A 19,462-nucleotide genomic window follows, 5' to 3' on the forward strand; every position below is an offset into this window, starting at 1 on the left:
TAAGTGTTCTCCAGATGTCTTTCCAAAAGGAATGTATTAGTTTGCAATCCCACCAGCAATGTAGAAGTGTTCCCTTTTCTCCACAACCACGCCAGCATCTGTGATTTGGGATTTTGTGATACAGGCTAATCTTACTGGTGTTAGATATCTCAAAGTAGTTTTGATTTGCATTTCTCTGATGATTAAGGATGGAGAGCATTTTTTCATATATCTGCAGGCCATGCACCTGTCTTCTTCAGAAAGGATTAAGGGAGGTGAGCGTTTTTTCATATATCTGACAGGCCATGCACCTGTCTTCTTCAGAAAGGATCTCCTTTAGTTTCTAAGATGCTGCGCTCTCCTGATTTTTCTCCTATGCCTTAGACCACTCCTCTCATTTGCTGCCCCCTCTGTCTCTGTGTACCCTAGAAATGTTGGTGTTCTCCAGGATTCAGTCTTTGGCCCTTTTCTCTTTGCACTCTTCACACTGTTCTGCGGGATCACATCCTGTTCATGGCTTCAACCATCCCCTCTACATGGATGACTCCCACATCTCTGTAGCCAACACAGATCTCTCTACTGAATTCAAAATATATGTCCCCTCTGCTTTTTGTATCTCCCCACCTGTGCAGGGTGCACTAAGAGCCTCAGTCCACACACCTAAAACTGACTTGACTCTATTGTCCTAACTTTACAATATTACATCAGCTCACACAGCAGCATATAATGTTACTCGACTAATTCAAGTTTCCGATATTTCTTTCAGTCAAGGAATATTTGGCAGTTTTCTTCCCATAGGAGGTACATATTTCAATATGTGTTTAAATCTAGGCATCGTATACTCTCATCACCACGGCGATGTGATCTTATTCCCATCACGTTTTATAAGTAGCTATCCTGTTGTATGAGAAAGCAACTAATTTTTGAATGCATTTGTTTGAAGCCAGCCAGCTCCTGAAATCTAATTTGTTTCACTTATTTTTCAATTGATTCTCTTTGGTTTCACAAATAGTCTATCATCTACAAATAATGATAGTTTTCTCCTACTTTATCCTGTTTGTATCTCGTTCCTTTTTGCTATCATAATTGCATTGATCCAGCATGTTTAAACAGTATTACTCCTGGTAAAAAATGGTCATGTCTGTGGCTCTTGGTGTTTATAGACTGCTTCTGTTTTTCACCATTACATTTAAAATGCTTTCACCACTAAATGAAATATATAAACTTTATTCAAACAATAGTCTATCATTCTATTTCTATCCCATATTAGAAATGATGGCAAATCTTTATGAAATGTCTTTTAGTCATCTAAGGAAATAATTATAAATTTTAATCTAATCATATGATAAGGGATATTAATAGAGTTCTTAATAGTGAATCATCCTTGTAGAAATTTTTTTTCTAGAAAACTTCCATTTAGTTTAAAAATTTTAAAGTCTTATTCAGCTCAAGAAAATACAATCCAAATATATAAATTATTGAATTTTCCCCTAGTACTCTCATGATACTATTTTTTATTTCCTAAGCCTATCCCTCATATTTCTTACATCTTTATATATTATATTCATCTGCCTTTTGCTTCAGAGTTTTTGGAGAATTTCTCAAACCAGATTTCTCAGTCATCAGTATGATTTTTTTTTTCAGGTTTATGTGAGAGTACAAATAACTAGGTTACATTATTTGAATTTGTTAGATAGAGTTCTCTTGTACTTCCCCCACCACCACCCAAAAGGTGTACCATATGCCCTCACATTGTGCCCAGTAAGTGGGATCATCAATCCCCTTCCTTGCTTCTCTGCTTCCTCCCTCGTTCCCTTTCCCCCCATTGAATTGAGTTTAGCTCTTACATTGGGCATGTATTAGATAGTCTACTGGTTTCATATTAGTATTGAATATATTGAATATTTGCTTTTCCATTCTTGTGATACTTTCCTAAGAAGAATGTGTTTCATCTCCATCCAGGTTAATACAAAAGATGTAAAGTCACCATCTTTTTTAACAGCTGAATAGTATTCCATGGTGTACATATATCATAGCTTATTAATCCATTCCTGGGTTGGTGGGCACTAAGTTTTCCACATCTTGGTGATTATAAATTAAGCTGTGATAAACAATCTGATACAAATAACTTTATGACAAAATGATTTTTTTTTCTTCTGGGTAGATACCTAGTAATAGGATTACAGGATCAAATGGGAGTTCTACTTTGAGTTCTTTGAGGAGTCTCCACATTTCTTTCCAAAGAGGCTATATTAGTTTACAGTCCCACCGGTGGTATAAAAGTGTTTTTCTCTCTCCACATCTGTGCCAGCATCTGCGCCTTGGGACTTTGTTCTGTGGGCTAGTCTCACTGGGGTTAGGAGATACCTCAGGTGGTTTTGATTTGCATTTCTCTGATGATTAGGGACAATGAGCATTTTTTCATATGTTTGTTAGCCATTTGTCTTTCTTCTTCAGAGAAGGTTCCCTTCCCATCTCTTACCCATTAATAGATGGGATTGTCAACTCTTTTTTTGTTGATTCATTTGGGTTCTCTATAGATCCCAGTTATCAAGCCTTTGTCAGATTTGTAACATGCAAATATCTTTTATCATTCTGCAGGTTGTCTATTTGCTTTAATCGTTGTGTCCTTACAGTAGGATTTTTTTTAATACAGTGAAACAATACAGTCTGTTATTCACTGCTACCACCTGCAATTCCTTCCAACCCAATTTTTCTGCCACCCGCGTACTCCTCAGCTCTCATTGGCTTTGGGCAGGGCATTTTCCCATGAGCAGAACTGCAAGAATACAGTGCACGATCACCTGTTCACATCAAAACACGTGGCTTGTCAAGAAACAGAGAGTATGGCCTGCACTATTGGTTGAAATCCTAACTACACGAGGAAATGTGTCCGACAGGCTTCAACAGCACAGCGGGCAAACACACAACAAGAACAACAACCACAGTGTCTGGACATCTTCCACCACTGGGATTGGAAAGCATTTACATTTTTGAAATTTAAAATTTGAATTCATAAATTTATAAGATAAATTCATACTTTAAGATTAATATTGTCTGTTATCAGTTGGTTGCCTTTGGAGGGGGTAGGTACTTGAATCTCAAGTTTCATTGAGAATATGAATCCCTTTTGTTTCATTTTTGGTTATGTCTCACTTTTTGGAGCACTTTTCCTTCAGAGAAGAACATTGCTCTGATGCTCAGATGAGTTTTTTCAAACTGATAAATCATTTCATAGATCTGCAGAAGGTAGGCCAGATTCCAGGTTCTGTGTTTATCCATTTTTGCTGAGAAAGTACTGTACATTCAGTGTCATAGTTGGGATGATTTCTCACAGGTTGTGGAGATGCTTATTCAAATCTTAAATCCAAGTAAAAGAAGAAAAGTCTGCAGCTTTAGTTTGTAGGGTGAAGATAGATGTGAGGAGCAGGAAGGGGCTCCGCACGAGAGAAGGAGGTGCCAGAGGGGTCTGCCTCTGAAAAGACTGAAGGTCCCCTGTTATCTCAGAAGCCCACGGGCTGTGCCCATACTTTGATTCTTACTCCTTTCCAGGTCAGGGTGGGGATCCATCTATGTGCTCCTGCTGTACTTCTGAACTCTTATGTAAGTTCACACTTTTTATCCCAGTGGTGGCCCCATGGAGTCCTGGCCCTGCTGCTCAAAGTAAAGAATGTTTGTGCCAAGTTAGAGCTCCCCTTGGTTGGGGAAATGAGGAAACTAATTATTGGTGAAAGCAGCTCTCTGGCAGGGAGCTTCACTGCTAAGCAGATGAGGAATTGTTGTTCTTCCCTTTTTGTTCTGTGTACCAGCTTTAGAACTCTCTACACACTGACCTTGGGCTTCCTGATTTGCAGAACCTCCTAGCTTGCAAAGTAGGAAGATTGCCCTATGTACCCCATTGTCCACTGCCTGATCAATGTCCTCATGTGCGCAGACTTGGAGGCAGTGAGTCTATCAGTCAATTCAGGACACTGGCGCAATCTTTTTATAATACATCAGGCAGTGCAGTACTGTAAGTGCCCAATTTCTAGAGCCAGTCTCCTTGGGTTCAAATCCTAACTCTACCATTAGCTGTGGGACTGTTGGACTTAGTTGCCTTCCCTGTGCTTGTTATTTCTTCATCTGTAATAGGAGAACAATAATAGCCAATGTGGACAATGATAACACCTCCACTATGGAGTGCCAGCAAAACTCAATGAGCTACCAAATGCTAAGCATGTTAGACAATGTCCATGCACAGAATTAACTAATAAAATACATACCAATGCTTCCGGTTTGAAGAAGGCAACTTTCTCTAATTTTTAAAAATATTCCTCTGGATATTTCCACAGGCCTTTAGAAGAAGAAGAGTTAAATGTGTAGGCTCATGTTTCCATCTTGTTCCAGAAGCTCTAAAGTAATGTTTCTGAAATGAAAACTGATCGTTTCACTCCCCTGACTTAAACCTTTGAATGGACATTCATGTCAAAAAGAATAAAATTCAAATTTGATGAAGTGGGATCAACAAGGTCACTTGGAATCTGGCCTACCTTCTCACTTTTTCTCTAACCCGATCTTCTATTCACCCCAGGCTGCAGCCTAAGCATGCCTCTCTGGCTCATCACCATAGTTCACCCCTCAGAGCCCCTGCTGAAGGGGCCCTTCTACCTGAGGAGCCCTTCCTCCTGTCCTACTCAGCACCTCATGCACCTATCTTGCTTGTCTACAGTTCTGAAGGCTCACCTCATATAATGCAAAGCCCAGAAATGCTAACTGATTCTTCCTTGGTATCCACCCTGCACCCAGTGCAAGCTTCTCTATAAAGTGTGTCTTTATAAAGTAAGAATTTCTCTGTAAATCAGGCTTTAGTCTCCAACTGCCATGATTATTGAAATCAACTGAAGACCTTATTAAAAACACAAATGATGGCTTTCAGAATAATTCATCAGGTCAAGGGTGGGGCCCAGGAATCTATATATTTGTAAAACTGCTGAGATGATTTTGAGAATGAGCTAGGTTTGTTAATAATACATTTCCTCTGGTTGAAGTGCCCACTTCTCTGGTTAACAGCCCTCTCCTCTGATTAGCCTGCCCCTCCCCTCTGATAACTTGCCCACCTCTCTGATTAGCACATCCTCCCTCTAATGGGCCATAAATTCCTTTACGACAGACACTATGTCTTATCTGTCTCATGTCCCCAGGACCTTACACAGTTCCTGGCACTCAAAAATATGTCATATAAAAAACTAAGTACTGAATTACCTCATCCCTCCAGTCTACTAGATATTTCTACCCTTTATTGTTCATTGCTTTTGCCCACCCATTTGATTTTTAGAGACTTAATTAAGGGGCTTGCAAGAGAGGCAGGGACCATTGTTTCCAGTTTGGCAACAAACACCAGACTTGTTGGCCAGACTTACTGCCAACCTTCTGTTGCTTTCAGAAAGGAGGCCCAGGGGATCAGAGGGGCTATTGTGTAACAACCTTCTCCCAAGACTTAAATATTTGGCAATTTCAAGCTTGGCACTAGGATTGGCACAAGGAATGAGAAAACTAAACGCTTAGAAAGCATGAGCTGACACCTTAAGTGGACTTTGCTGTGAACTAGCTGGAGTGTGGAAGCAGAGCCCCGTCTCTGCTCTACTGATCCCCACTGGCTGGTTACCTTAGGCAAGTCATTAACTACCCTGAATCCTGGGTTGTCCTTAAAAGTGGGATGAAATCAGATTATCACAGTGTTGTTATGAGAATCAGATGAAATAGTGTATGTGAAAGCACCAAAAATAGGGCAATACCTGTTTCTTTTCTCCTTTCTGTCACATCTCAGGCTGTAGCCTGGAAAATTATGGCAGAACAGTAAAGAGCAGCCTGACTTGGACTGTCAGGGTCGGATGTTGGGTGTGCAGCCTTAAGAAACCTGAGAGAGTCCAGTCTAGCCAGTTCCAAGTGGTATAAAACAGAGCATTGAGGTAGACCAAGTAAGCAACCTTCTCAGACTACCCAAGAATGCCTGACGAGTTGTTATAAGGGAAGATGGTGTGATATATATTGATCGTGTATAAGTGCTTTTTGTGGGAAGGGCCATGAGGATTCATCTGTGTATTCCTCATACCCAATAGACTGCCTGATAAGACTAATCTTTGTAAATTGAGTTGCAGGTAGAAAAACACAAAGCTCAGTACCTCTCCCTAGTCTCCTAGTTCTTTGCTAGTTCCATCTCATATTGGAGAGGAAGCAAACTCTGTTTAACAGAGTAGGGGGAAGTTATTATTAAAGTTCCACCTGTTTTCTGAGGATAGTAGGTTCTGCTCTGAGTTGTATTCTGCTGAAACCATGTTGATATGGATTAGCAAACTGGAAGAGCTAGAAGATTCTACACATTAAAAGAAGAATAGTTTCTGGCTTCTTGATCAATCCTAGAGAGAGATGAGAGGGGAAGAGAGAGTGAACGAGATGATGTGAGCTGCCTCATAATGTGCTCCTGACAGAATTTCCAGTTCCTCCTACTGGACTCACCAACTTTCACAGAAGCCAGTAAAAGAGTGAGTTTGGCACCCAAGTTAATGAAGGGGAGGGGGAAAGGTAGTCTGTGCATTTAGGAACTAGTCACAGTGGGAACCATGAAAAGAAAGACCATGAGAATCTTCATATATCATGGATGGAGCTTGGACCTCTACCAAGATTATAAAACTGGGAGATGAGACAAATTATTCTAGACCATTGAAGGGGCTGTGAAGAGATGTCTCAAGTGTTACCGGAGTTCTCTGAACCTGACATCATTACAGACAACACAAGAAATTGCGTAATTAACAGGCAACCTGGTCCTTGTCCTCAAGAAGCTTCAATTTCACTGTGCAGATAAGAAATAAAGCCGCTGGCAGGCATGCCTTCAGGCTGCATTTTAATTTCAGCAGGGAGTGTTCAAGGTGATTAGAGAAAGCCTTTGAGGAGGACTTCTAAGGCATCCAAGTGGAGTCTTCAAAGGGAGATGGTAGAATTTGGTTTGGCAGAATCCCAGAAAAGACTTTCAAAAAGTTCCTTGTACAACCTCCTAAAACAGACCATCCAGCAACTACCCAAGACAAAAGCAACAAACTCCAGCCACTATTCATTTTAAGCACATGCCTCACATAATCTGCCTGTATAGGCTTTGCAGGCAAATATGATTTCCTTTTTCCTTATACTGACTTGTAAAGTCATTTCTCTAGATGGACATTTATCTGCCTTGGCTCTTGTTCCAAAAACAAAAAAGTTTGTTCTTCAGCTTCTAGAATCCCACCTTCATCTTCATCTGCCCTTTGCCCTTCTGAATAACCTTCAGAAGAAGGAGGACAGGAGCTTACCACCCATCCAGCCTCAGGCCCCCAAAAGCAGAGTGTCTACACTCAATGCAAAGAGAAAGGGGCTACACAGAGAATTCAAAGTTGTAACCTTCAAAAGCTAATGGGTGAATTTGAATAATTCCATTCTCACTGTGACCAGGAAAGGTGGAGATAATCATACAGTATCCAGAAAATGCTTCATATGATGAGACTTCCATTTCCATTTTAATGGAAACATGATGATGTAAAAAGAACAAAAACAGATTTCTGAATTATATGTCTCCTCTCCCCATTAACAAACTGGATGTGTATCTAGAATTAATGGGCTGCATTTTTTATTCCCATTCTGCTGACAAGGGTTAACCAGAGCTGTTGCATCACCTGATGTCCATTATTTTTAGAGATTGCCTCCTCTCCCCTCACTCTGTTCTCTCCTGAATGAGATGTTAGTATTTTGGCTATGTCTCAAATTTACAATTCAGGTTTTTATTTCTCCCCCAATGGATCCTCTCAAATCCCTTATCTTCAGCTCAACAGGAAGGAGATTACTTTGTTGCCAGAATATTGAACACTGATGAATTTACTTATTAATATGCGGGGAAAAGAAAGCTCTGACATGTTTTATTAGTATTTCCTACACAATAGGTCCTGATTCTATATGGAGGGACCCAATGACTTAAGTGCATTGAATGATGTTGCTGTACACTGAGTGAGGAGGGAAGGACACCCAAGCTTGTGGTCAGTCAGAGCTGACCAGATACACAGTTATACATCTGTGGCCACCAGAGGGAAACCAGCAGCCTGGATCCTTTGCTGCTTTCATGTTAGTAGAAAAATCACAGTGCTATAGTCAGACAGCCTGGACTTGAATCCTGTCTGATCCCTGACCCTAGCCTGATAAGCCTCTTCAGACACTCACTCTTTCTATCCCAATTCCTTGTTAGCAATGTGACCTTTGGGCACATGACTTAATTACTTTGTGCCTCAGTTTCCTTAGGGATAAAATGTGGCTAATAATACCTGGATGATAGCGTATGGCAAATAAAAGCCTTGAAGGGTCTGGCATGATACTTGGACAGCTTTTTTGTTTTTTTTTTTTAATTTTATTTTATTTTATTAAGTCAAATACACATAGATCATGGATGCAATCATGCATATGTGGGGTACAACGTGCTGATTTTTTTATACAATCTAATGTGATTACATTAGCTTCAACATAGCTTTCACCTCATTTACTTGATTATTGTGCCAAAACATCTATGTGGACAGCATTCTTGTTAAGTTATCCTATCCTGAATACTTAAACAAATGTCAATTTCATTTCCATTTCCTTTAGAAGGCTAAATTTATACTTTAACTATTTAGTGCAGGGGTCAGCAAACTATGTCCAACAGTAAAACACAGATACCTACTTGTATAAATAAAGTTTTATTGAAACACTCAAGTATTTACATGTTGCCTAAGGCTGCTTTCACTCTACAATAGTGAAGTTGAGTAATTGCAAAAAGACTGGGTAGTCCACAAAGTCAGAAATATTCACTGTTTGATTCTTTAAGAAAAAGTTTGCCTATCCCTGGGTTAGTAGAAAGAGGCTGGGTTTTAGAGAAATGGATCCTAGATCCAGTATTTTTTAAATGTAAGACACTGAAAAAATCTAAGGAAAATCCTTGAGCCTCAGTTTCCTCATCTGTAAAATAAGAATAATATTACCAACATCAAAGAAGTTAGTTGAGCTAAGCAGTAGAAAGTACACAAAGTATCTTAGCACTGTATCTGGTTCCTCCCATCCCTTCCCTAATTGATATCTGAAAGGAAAAACAAAAGTCATTATTTTATAGCAAGAAGAGACCTTAGAAGTAAGCTGTTTCAGGCTGGGAGCATTTCAGAAATCCTGATCTTGTAGGTCTAGAGAAGGACAATAGCATCTAATGTTTTTTTATATTTCCTAAGATAAACCTAAGGATCAGTGGGAGGGAGAAAGCAGTGATTAATTCCTACCCAAACACTTCATAGGTGGAGAAGCTGGTCGTTGAGTACAGAGCCATCATGGCCCTGAGACCCCTTGTCCTGGGTCAGAGGCAGTCACCACGGCATGGAGAGCACAGACAGCCTGCTCACTGCTCACCCCTCCCATCAGAGCAAGGAGATTTAGTAGATGAACTTGTGTGTCCTGCAGAAGCATCATTCAATCCTTAGCAGCCTTGTCTTTCCTGCAGTTTCTCTTGAGGCCACAAGCTCCAGAATCCCAAGGACATAGGATGCTGAAAACTGCAGTTTATAACTGAGCATTATTCTTACTTTCCCTTGGCCAAATGAGGACATGGCCCTGGCAGATCATGATGACCAGAGACAAAGAAACTAAAATGACCCCAAAGCCTTTATGCACCCAGAGAGTTCAATGGGCTAGAGTGGACTTTAGCCTGTGAACCTGGCTACCCCATTCCTTGCTTTGAAATCATACAGAGACTTCCCATCCCCATCCTATCCTGCCTGCTCACTGCTCTTGAGCTAGACTACCTGGAGAGTTACATGGCTTAGTAATGCGTCGCTTAATCTTTCTGTGACTCACTTTCCTCCTCTGATTATTGTGAGGATTAAATGAGTCCATATAGGTAAAGCCCTTAAAATAGTACTGGGCACAGAGTGAACATCCAGTGGTATAAACTATTATTATCTCACACTATTTTCTCTCTTGAATCTTGTGTTTAAGTTCCTTGAATGTGCCAGTCTTCCTCCTACCTCAGGGCCTTTGAACGTGCTGTCCTCATTTCCTCTCTAAAATGACCTTATTCCCACATTACTCTTCATTTACCAGATCCAAATCACTTGGTAGATTGAGACTCAACTTAGAGTCATTTCCTCAGAATCTTTTCCTGCCCCCTGAAGGCTTATTACATGTTTTGTGGCCCTCCTTCCTCATTACACTCACCACAGCTATAATTGGTCATGTATGTATAGGTTTAGTCAATTATCATCTACTGCCCTTAGAAGACTAGAGTTTTCAGAAAGGAGGGTGTATTTATGATCTCTTCTGTTTCCTCATCCTTGCTATAGTACCTGGCTCTGATAGGCACTCAGTAAGGATTTCAATGAATGAATGAGTAAATGAGTCCCTTGGCCACCACCCAGGGATAGGTCAAGGCTATAAAAATGACCAATGAGGACAGAGCCAGAAGAGGCTGATCCCTACCCCTTGACATGGCTACAGTCCAGCAAAGGTTTAATTACTATGATATGTAATAATGTATTTCAGTCCAAGGCTCCATAAGAACACAACTACATCAACTGCCTGGGATGGACCTGTTCAAACACTTCCCCAACTTTGAGTTAAGAAAATGAAGTACATCCTCATGGGCAAAAGACGGTTCCAGCCCTCTAGTTTATTTCTCCTTCTATAATTACCTCCTTCCTTGGGAAAAAAGGTAAAAGTCCAGGCTAGATAGTTTTAGTCATGACTAGAAAGCAAAGATTTCAGTGGATTAGAATTGGGAATCAGCAGAACTTTTTCCCCCACCTCTACTACTAATTGCTGTATACCCATGAACCTGTTTTCACAAGTAACATCAAGAAATAATGTGATGGTGAATTTGTTCATCTTTCCCAGTACTGCTGGTGTTTGCAGTCAGCCTTTTCATCCACTGGAGCTATTAAGCTGTCTTAGATGAAAATTGAGCCTGAGCGGTACTGATGAAGACTTCCATCATGTACTCAGTACTCTGTGGTGTCTTATGCCAAAGATCCCATTATGAAGAAACACAATAAAGACCCAGGGGTGTGGAGAAAGTAGACCAGGACAGGAAGGACGAAGACTCCTGATGTCTCAAGTACCGGAGATTCCTAGGGGCCAAAAATTCTCTGTAGACAGATAGATCTCTAAGGTGTATTTGTCTCTCATACTTAGAAGAGGAGGGGAATTGAAGGGGGTACCATGTGTGACCACTCTGCCTGAATGAGTAGGATTCTGTTTATAGAAATTCCATTTTATAAATATTAATTTTAAATAACTTGCAGGAGTGGATTAAAATAAGCTGTTCTTCTTATTAGAAAATGTGGCTTTTATATTAAGCTCTGTAAAGGCCTGAAATGTGTTGTTTGAAATCCTACGCATGTCAGAGACACACAAATGCTGAGTTTGGCCAAAAGCCAGTGACCACAAGGAGAACTAATGTCCCCCCAAACACCAAGGGTGGTACATGCTCACCCGCTAGACTGGAGCAGGACACTGTACAGCCACCACTTATAATTGTTTCATTTTGGTACAAGAGCAGTGCCCTCTTCCAATTCAGCCATGCTTAAAATTATAAGCCTCTTGTTACTAGAGCTATATCCCCTCCTATCTCTATGTGCAGCCTCTCTGACTCTGAGTGCATCACTCTCATAGGACTTTACAAAACAGCAAGAAAAGAGCCCATAAGTACCATTGGCCATATCCTTCAGGCTTGAGCAGCTGGAGATCTGCCTTCCAAAGAGCAGCAAGCTAGATACTGACTATGTAAGGGTCACTGAATTTCTGAGCTCTTAATGTCTACATCCCCTTTCCTCAATAAGTAAGTGTCAGGTTTTAGATTCTGTTACTTCCCATACCAACACATAAGTGCCAAATTCTCTTATCAATTAGGATTCAGATCAGCTGACAGTAACCTGACTGCTATGCCCTAAATACGCAAAGGTTTATTCTATCATGTAAAATAATCCCAGAGGAAGACAGGTGCAAATCCTAAAGAGTCAGAGGCATGAAAATGTTAGCCTTCCCTTAAATCCAGTGGCCACAGAAGGGCAGGAGTGGTGGCACTATGAAGCCATCAGACACCCAGGCTCCTTTAATTTTCTGCTTACCCACATGTCCATTCTCAGGTCCCCTCATGGTTCAAAGTAACTGCTAAGATGCCAGTCATTGCATAATCTAAGCAGCAAAAAAGGATGAAGGAAGAAATGAGAAAGCTGTTCATCCTGAAACTCTTCCACTTATATCTCTTTGGTCAGAATTTACCCTACTCAAATGAGAATTTTGTTACTGAGAAAGAGGGAAAGAACAGAGATTGGCCTGGGCCACCAGCTGGCTCTGCTCTATATAGTGATTTCGTATCATATCCCAGAGAATGGTGCATGAGATATCTGATATATAAAGCAGTATGCTCAGAGAATCTGAGGAAGGCACTGTTTTCCCAGAGGGGGCGTGGATGGTTGCTGAACCCATTAGATACTCAAAGAGTAACCAATTGCAATTGGGTGAGACTTGAGAGCAAAGGCTTGTTGATGTAGCTAGAAGTCAAACCACTACTCTGCCAGAGGTTTTATTAGACTCCTCCATCCCCTTCCTGGGCCCCATCCCATCTCCCATCTCACATCATTCCCAACTGTCTTTTAAAGATGGAAATTCAGCAAGGTAAGGGCAATGGCAGGGGAACAGCCTTAAGGATAGAGAAGTAATTTTCTGCACATTACCTGATACACATTTCACAAAAAACACTTCTGCATGTTAATTCCACCATGTCAAAAAAGCCACATGAAATCTATTGAATCAAACTGTTCTGCTTCATTTCAGGTGGGGTTCCTGACTCAGTGACAGGGCCACATGTGATTCCAGGAGCCACTGGAATGTGAACTTTCCAGTTTTTTAGCTCTTGGAGTGGTTCTTGGGCACCTCTGTCAGTTGGCCTAGTCACCTAGGGAACCTGTAACCAGTCAGAGTAAATAGAAGAAAGAGTGAAAAAAAGAACAAAAAGAAGGGGGGAGGGAGGGAGGGAGGGAGAAAGGAAGGAAGGAAGGAAGGAAGGAAGGAAGGAAGGAAGGAAGGAAGGAAGGGAGGGAAGGAAGAAAGAAAAGAAAATGTTGGGAGGAGAGGCCTCAAAGCCAGCTGGGTAGCTATGAAACAGAAACAAAGCCACTGAAGCTGTTTAAACAAATGTCTTTAATCTGTTTGTGACGCCAGTCACCAAGGCACCAAAAGGGCCCCAGAAGATCACGGCCTTTCCCTGACACAGTAGAAGAGAAGGTCCTTTCACAACCCCCTCCCCACCCCCGAGGGCATTTTAAAGCTGGGCATAAATCATTATTTTTTTCTGTGTGCCATTATTATTATAACTGAAATCCACTTTTAATGAATTCCATCAGCCCTCCAAATTACTTTTTGTGGTAATAGAGATTGGTGCTAATGAGTTTATTGCTAGGAATCCCTTTCTGACCTTCTGGATCTGAGTGTGAGACAGAGGTGCAGGCAGGCGGCTCTCTGCATGGATCACGTATGGCCCAAAGCTCCTCACCTCTGCTTCCCACTGGAGGCTGGCAGAGGCAGAGCTGTGGCTGCTTGGTCTGAACACAAAAAGTGTTCAGATATCCACGGCTAGTGGGGAAGGGCAAGAGTGTTCTGGGCCTCAAGCCCCACAGGGACCAAGGCTTTAGTTCTTCCTAAACTGCATCAGCTCTTCCCTCCTGCTTTCTGATATGGACACCTTTCCAATCTCACATAAAGTATTATGCAAAAGCAGCTTCAAGACCCCACAACCCCTGCCATACCCTCAGCTCAATTTTTTCTCCTAGCCCTTTCGATGTAGAAATTTTGGAGCCATCCCTGACTTTAAGCACAGCCTGGCCTCAGACTTGACCTTGAGTATCCATGCTGCCCCTCTGGGCCTCATTGTCCTCATGTGTCTAGGAAAGGGACTGGAGTAAGCTGTCTCTAATTCCTCTCCCCATCCTAACAACCTACATAGTCATTGTGGTCTCATGCACCATCACTATACAAGGAACATGGGACACAGTAACCCAAATCCCTGGCTTAAGCTGCTTCTAATATAGTTCCCACTGATCTGACTTTTATCCTTCAAGCCCAGGCTCAGGGACTGTACGGGCAGATGGTTACAACATCTTCATCTGACTGAGGTCCTACTCAACCAGGTGTGGGCACCACATATTCCCTATGCAGTCTACCAGGCCCTCTGTTATGCCATCACCCAGCCCCCACTCTCTGTGATCTTCCTGAAGCTCTGAATGTGGCCTAGCACAACATTAGGAGTTGCTGTTCTGTCTTTCCTGTGTCTGAATGTCTATTTGGAGAGAACCCTAAGAATGTCTCACATAGCAATTACAATTCCTTAACTCCTGCCTTCTTTGATCCTCACAATAACCATGTGAGATGGAAAAGTTAAAGTGTCTGTTATGGGCTTGACCATTTCTTATGGGGGAAAGGCAACTTTGAGAGACATGGGCTGAGGCACGCTCTAAGCTGGGCAGGGTTTAGGGAGGAGACAGGGCTCTCTGGAGCAGGGAGAAGGCAGCCTCACTACACCTTCAGGCCCTAGAGTCATACACAGACCCCCTATCTCGGACATCTGCAGAAACTGTTCACCAGTAAGGAAGCCAAGACTCAGGAGGAGGTAATTTGCCATCAGTTCACACTAGTCAGTGATGGAAAAATAAAAGACTAGAACTCAGTTCTGTCTGACTCAGGTAGCTTGGCAGATGACTTTTCTTTTTGTTGTTACACTGCACTAGGAAGCGTATATTCAGCATGCCCTCTGTTGTGGGCTGATAAAATGAAGAAGCGAGGGCCAAGCCCATTGGAACTCAGATCCATGTCTCCCGAGGGAACAACTAGCACAGGGCAGGAAGGCAGTCTGGACAAAGACCTGCACAGAAAGCTCTGGAAGCTCCAGGAACCCTGTAAAATGACGTGCATGGGCCCCTCTCCACAAGACCCAAGTCCTGCCAATGCTTACCCCCACCCCGGGTTTCCTTCTTGTACCAGGAAGGTTCTTTTCTCCTCCTGTACAAGCCTGACACCCACAGCCTATGTGCTTCATCCTCTGACAATGCTCCCCCAGCTGCTGGTGTCTCTGTTGAGCCTCAAACAACTATTCTCAGAAATAAGATTTCCAAAAAAGACAGTGGAAACGGAAAGCTGAATGGAGAGGGGTGGGTATGAGTGAGGTAGGAAACGGTGAATCAGGCTCCTCCTCTCCAGGGAAGCTGGAAATTGGACTCTTTCTGCAAGTAGTCAGTTCATTCCAGTAACCCTGGAGGAGGGCCAGCATGTCGCTGGCTGGGTGTCAGTGCCCCCATTACTTGGCTGGGACACTATGTTTTGGCAAGTGTCATGCTCAAATGTCTCAGTGGAATCAGCACATGGGGAGCTTAGGGATGAGTAATACTGCTCCAATTTATTTGTTCCTATGAAATATGGTTTAAGTTGTAAATTGAGTACTTACTTGGTCCTTGGCAGTAGCTATTAAGTGGACGCCACTGCCTCATTGGCCTTTCACTGTTTTGAGTATCTTTGGGCGCCTGGCCCTGGAACCAGCCAGTCACTCTGATGGTTTAAGCGCCTGGTGCCCTGAGTACCCTGGGTTTAATCGAGGCACTGAACCTCTGAAAAGAGACCACATGGCCTCTGAGGATGTACATTACAAAGATTAAAAAGGAGAATGTGTGTGTTGTGAGCCTGCCGTGCACCAAACTGGGACTATTCCTTTCATATATATTTAATATCTCATTCAGCCATCACCACCCAGTAAATATCATCAATTCCTATTTCAGAATTAGAAAACTGAGACTCTGAGAAATCACTGTAGGAGAGATTAAGTAGCTTAAAAAGCAGTAAGTAAGAGAATGGGGAGAGAGAAGATGGTATGTCCTGTGCTGGGAACCCTATGAGAGCAGGAAAGTCAGAACTCAGGCCTCAGGGGCTTCACCGGCTGAGTGTACAGACTAAGGAAGTCCTCCATCACCCGCACGACAGGCCACAGGGTGGCCTATAAACACAGGTCTGGAAAATGTTTACTTTCTGGAAGGCGTGTTTCCCTCTGTGGGGCCCTTACTCTGTTAGGCAGCCATGGTCTCAGCATCCATCATATGTTCCTTTGAAAGCAAACACTCCCTCTGGGCACTTCACCAGGAGAGGCCCACAAGACCCTGTACTCCCTCAGTCAACCTCCTATCCTGCGTCTTCATCTACATCTGGAGAAAGCAAGTTCAGAGGCCAGCACCTCTGCCAGCTCTATGGTGGATAGAAGGAAGGGGTCATGACATCAGTCAGCTGGGAGACCCTAAGGAGTTGTCTTGTGCCTGATCAGCTGCCACAGGGGTTCAAAGGAAGAAGATGCAGTACTGACTCCTAATAAGCTTCTAATAAAATGCTGAAAGTGCCTATACATAGCTGCTTTTTAAGTCTCCAGGCCTTTGGACATGCTGTTGCCTTCTCCTGTAAAGTATGTTGCACACTGCTCTCCACAGATATACCCATTAACTGAAGCTTCCAGATCAAATTCAAGTGTCACCTCCACTGAGAAACTCCCCTGAGCTCCCTGACCAAGCCTAAATGGCCTGCTGTCTACTCAGGCTTCACATGCACTGTAACTCCCCTGCAGCACATTGCATCGTCATTATCATGTGTAGGCTTCTTCGTGAGATTGCCACCCCTTCAGAACATGAGTGCACTGAGCCCTGCTCTGACGCACAGAAGGGAGTTAAATGAGATTTACTGAATGAATGAGTTTAAAATCGGTATAGGAAAAAGTACAAACAAACTTTGTACGTTCAAAGAAAGGAAGATTGCACCCATTGCTGATAGACAGTGGGAGAGTCCTGGATAAAGCCTTGATGAAAAGCAGAGCCAAGGCTGGAAAGCTCTACCAAGTTCAAACCCAGCTCCACCACTTGGTTGATGAGTTACTTAACTTCTCTGAGACCCAGTTTCCTCAGTTTTCTTGTACCTGGAAAATACAAGTTACTTAACTTCTCTGAGACCCAGTTTCCCCAGTTTCCTTGTACCTGGAAAATACAAGTTATAACATTAACCTACATCAGAGAATTTGGTGAAAGATGAGATAAAATGAGTTACTACAAAGGAAGAACATGAAATGGAGTCTAGTGTATTAGCTGTGGACCAAGAAGGGAGAGAGGCTTTCCCTTTATATCTTCTGGTATTGTTTGAATTTTTACTTGAGGTAATTAGGCAACAAAAGTAAAAGTAAAAAATAAGATGGCATGGAGGGACAATAGTTGGTGGGACCACACCTACAGTTCATCTTACAAGGGTACATGTTAAATTTACTAGGTGTTGTGTTGTATGAAAGGAGAGAAGGTTAGCACTCCCCTTGACAAGGATGGAAGAGGCCCTTGGGCCTAACAACACGCATACGGTTAAGGCATTGCCACCTACTTCATGGCATCTAATCATTGTTTTTTTTTTAAAAAAAAAAAAAAAAAAAGGAATCTTTCTAGTTCCCCCCCCAAAAAAAATTTACTAGGTGTAGAATATAAATGTCTTAATAACTAAGAAAATGCCATGAAGGCTATGTTAACCAGTTTGATGAAAATATTTTAAATTGTATGTAAAACCAGCACACAGCTATGATTTAATAAAAAAAAAAAAATAAGATGGCAGAAGTTTTGCTTCCAGAAAAATGGAAGACTAGATATCTTGACTGATGCTCTTAAAATTAACTAAAAAGTGCTGAATAAGATACCACACAGGAAAATCTTCTTAAATCATTCATTATTCTTTACTTACAAGACAGTAAATAATACTCAAATCAAAATATAAATGAAGGTAGGAATTCTAAATATTGGACAGAGCAGTGAAACTAGCTTTTTTCTTGAGGGTATTTGATCTTGACCTTGACTCATGGAATATGAGAACAAGAGACAAATCCTGTATCCACCTAAGAAGGTCATCTAATAGATACCTTCTCTTAAAGTTAGGAATGAAAGGGCTACATCCTCAGTATAAAAATAATTAGAAATGAACACCCACCTTGCCATGTAGGGTAGAAAGCAAAACTGCCCATCTCCAACCATGGTGCAAAGTTGACAGAAAAAGAAAAATCTTTCCTGAGAGTTTATAGCAGAAAAGCAGTCCTCACATGCATATGCAAGCCAATTCATATCAGTTGGTTTATCTAAAACAAATCTTACCCTAAAATCTAGTTCACAGTGGTCACAATCTGAAAGTACTCCCAGGTTCTTGACAGAAACAATAGCAGATCTTCCCCAAAGGAACCCACCTTCAACCTAGGTATCCATGAATTCTCACAGATAAAGTTACAAGGAAAATAAGCAGGGTACAGTCAAAATGAATCATAATGAAACAAGTCACCATGAGTGAGAACCTGCAGAAGCAAACCCACTAAGACTTAAGCCATTTGAGTTAACAGAGACACAAAACATAAACTATGTTTATCATGCATAAAGTTATAAAGAAGCTTGAAAATATGAGAAGCACATAAAATAATATAAAGAAAGTGAGTGTAGGAAAAACTCTTGACGATACCAGCCTAGAAAAGATTTTATGAAGCTCCCTTTGGCAATTGCAGCAACACCAAAAACAAATAAATGGGACATGATCAAGCGAAAAACTTTTGCACAGTGAAGAGCACAACAACTAAAGAAAACAGACAACCTTCAGAAGGGGAGAAGATATTTGCACGTTCAGAATCTGACAAAGGACTGATAACTAGAAGCTCCAGGGAACTCAAACTAATAAGCAAGAAAAGACAAACAACTCAGTTTACAAATGGGCAAAAGACATGAACAGAACCTTCTCTGAAAAAGACTGGTGATCAGCCAACAAACATATGAAAAAATGCTCATCGCCCCTAAACATCAGGGAAAGGCAAATCAAAACCACCCTGAGATATCACCTAACCCTGGTGAGAATAGCCCACATCGCAAAGTCCCAAAGCTATAGATGCTGGCACAGATGTGGAGAGAGAAAAACACTTTTACAGTGTTGGTGGGATGGCAATCTAACATAGCCTCTTTGGAAAGAAATATGGGGCGTCCTCAAAGAACTCAAAATAGACCTTCCATTTGGTCCCACAATCCCATTACTCGGTATCCACCCTGAAGAAAAGAAGAAATCATTTTACCTTAAGGACTTTTGCACTAGAATGTTTATAGCAACCTATTTCACAATTTCTAAGAAATTGGAAATTTCAACTCAAGTGCCCATCAACCCATGAATGGATTAATAAACTGAGGTATGTTACCCCAGGCATAAAAAGATGGTTACTTGGCTCAGTGCCTGTAGCACAGTAGTTAGGGGCACAAAAGATGGTGACTTGGCTCGGTGCCTGTAGCACAGCAGTTAGGGGCACCAGCCACATACACCGAGGCTGGCAGGTTTGAGCCTGGCCCAGGCCAGCTAAACAACAATAACAACTGCAACAAGAAAATAGCCGGGC

General features: G+C 41.8%; 1 protein-coding gene and 1 non-coding gene across 2 annotated transcripts in view; both read left to right on the forward strand.

Moving 5' to 3' along the window:
* The window catches only part of TACR1 (tachykinin receptor 1), a 173,317-nt gene that overhangs the window by 49,822 nt on the left and 104,033 nt on the right, over window positions 1-19,462 (forward strand). The window lies entirely within an intron of this gene.
* On the forward strand, window positions 17,340-17,465 carry LOC111726515. The gene has a single exon (XR_002774277.1). It is a non-coding gene; the product is annotated as a U6atac minor spliceosomal RNA (small nuclear RNA).

Source organism: Otolemur garnettii, unplaced genomic scaffold (genome assembly GCF_000181295.1).
Source record: "Otolemur garnettii isolate 467f Iridium unplaced genomic scaffold, OtoGar3 scaffold00068, whole genome shotgun sequence".
NCBI lineage: Eukaryota > Metazoa > Chordata > Mammalia > Primates > Galagidae > Otolemur > Otolemur garnettii.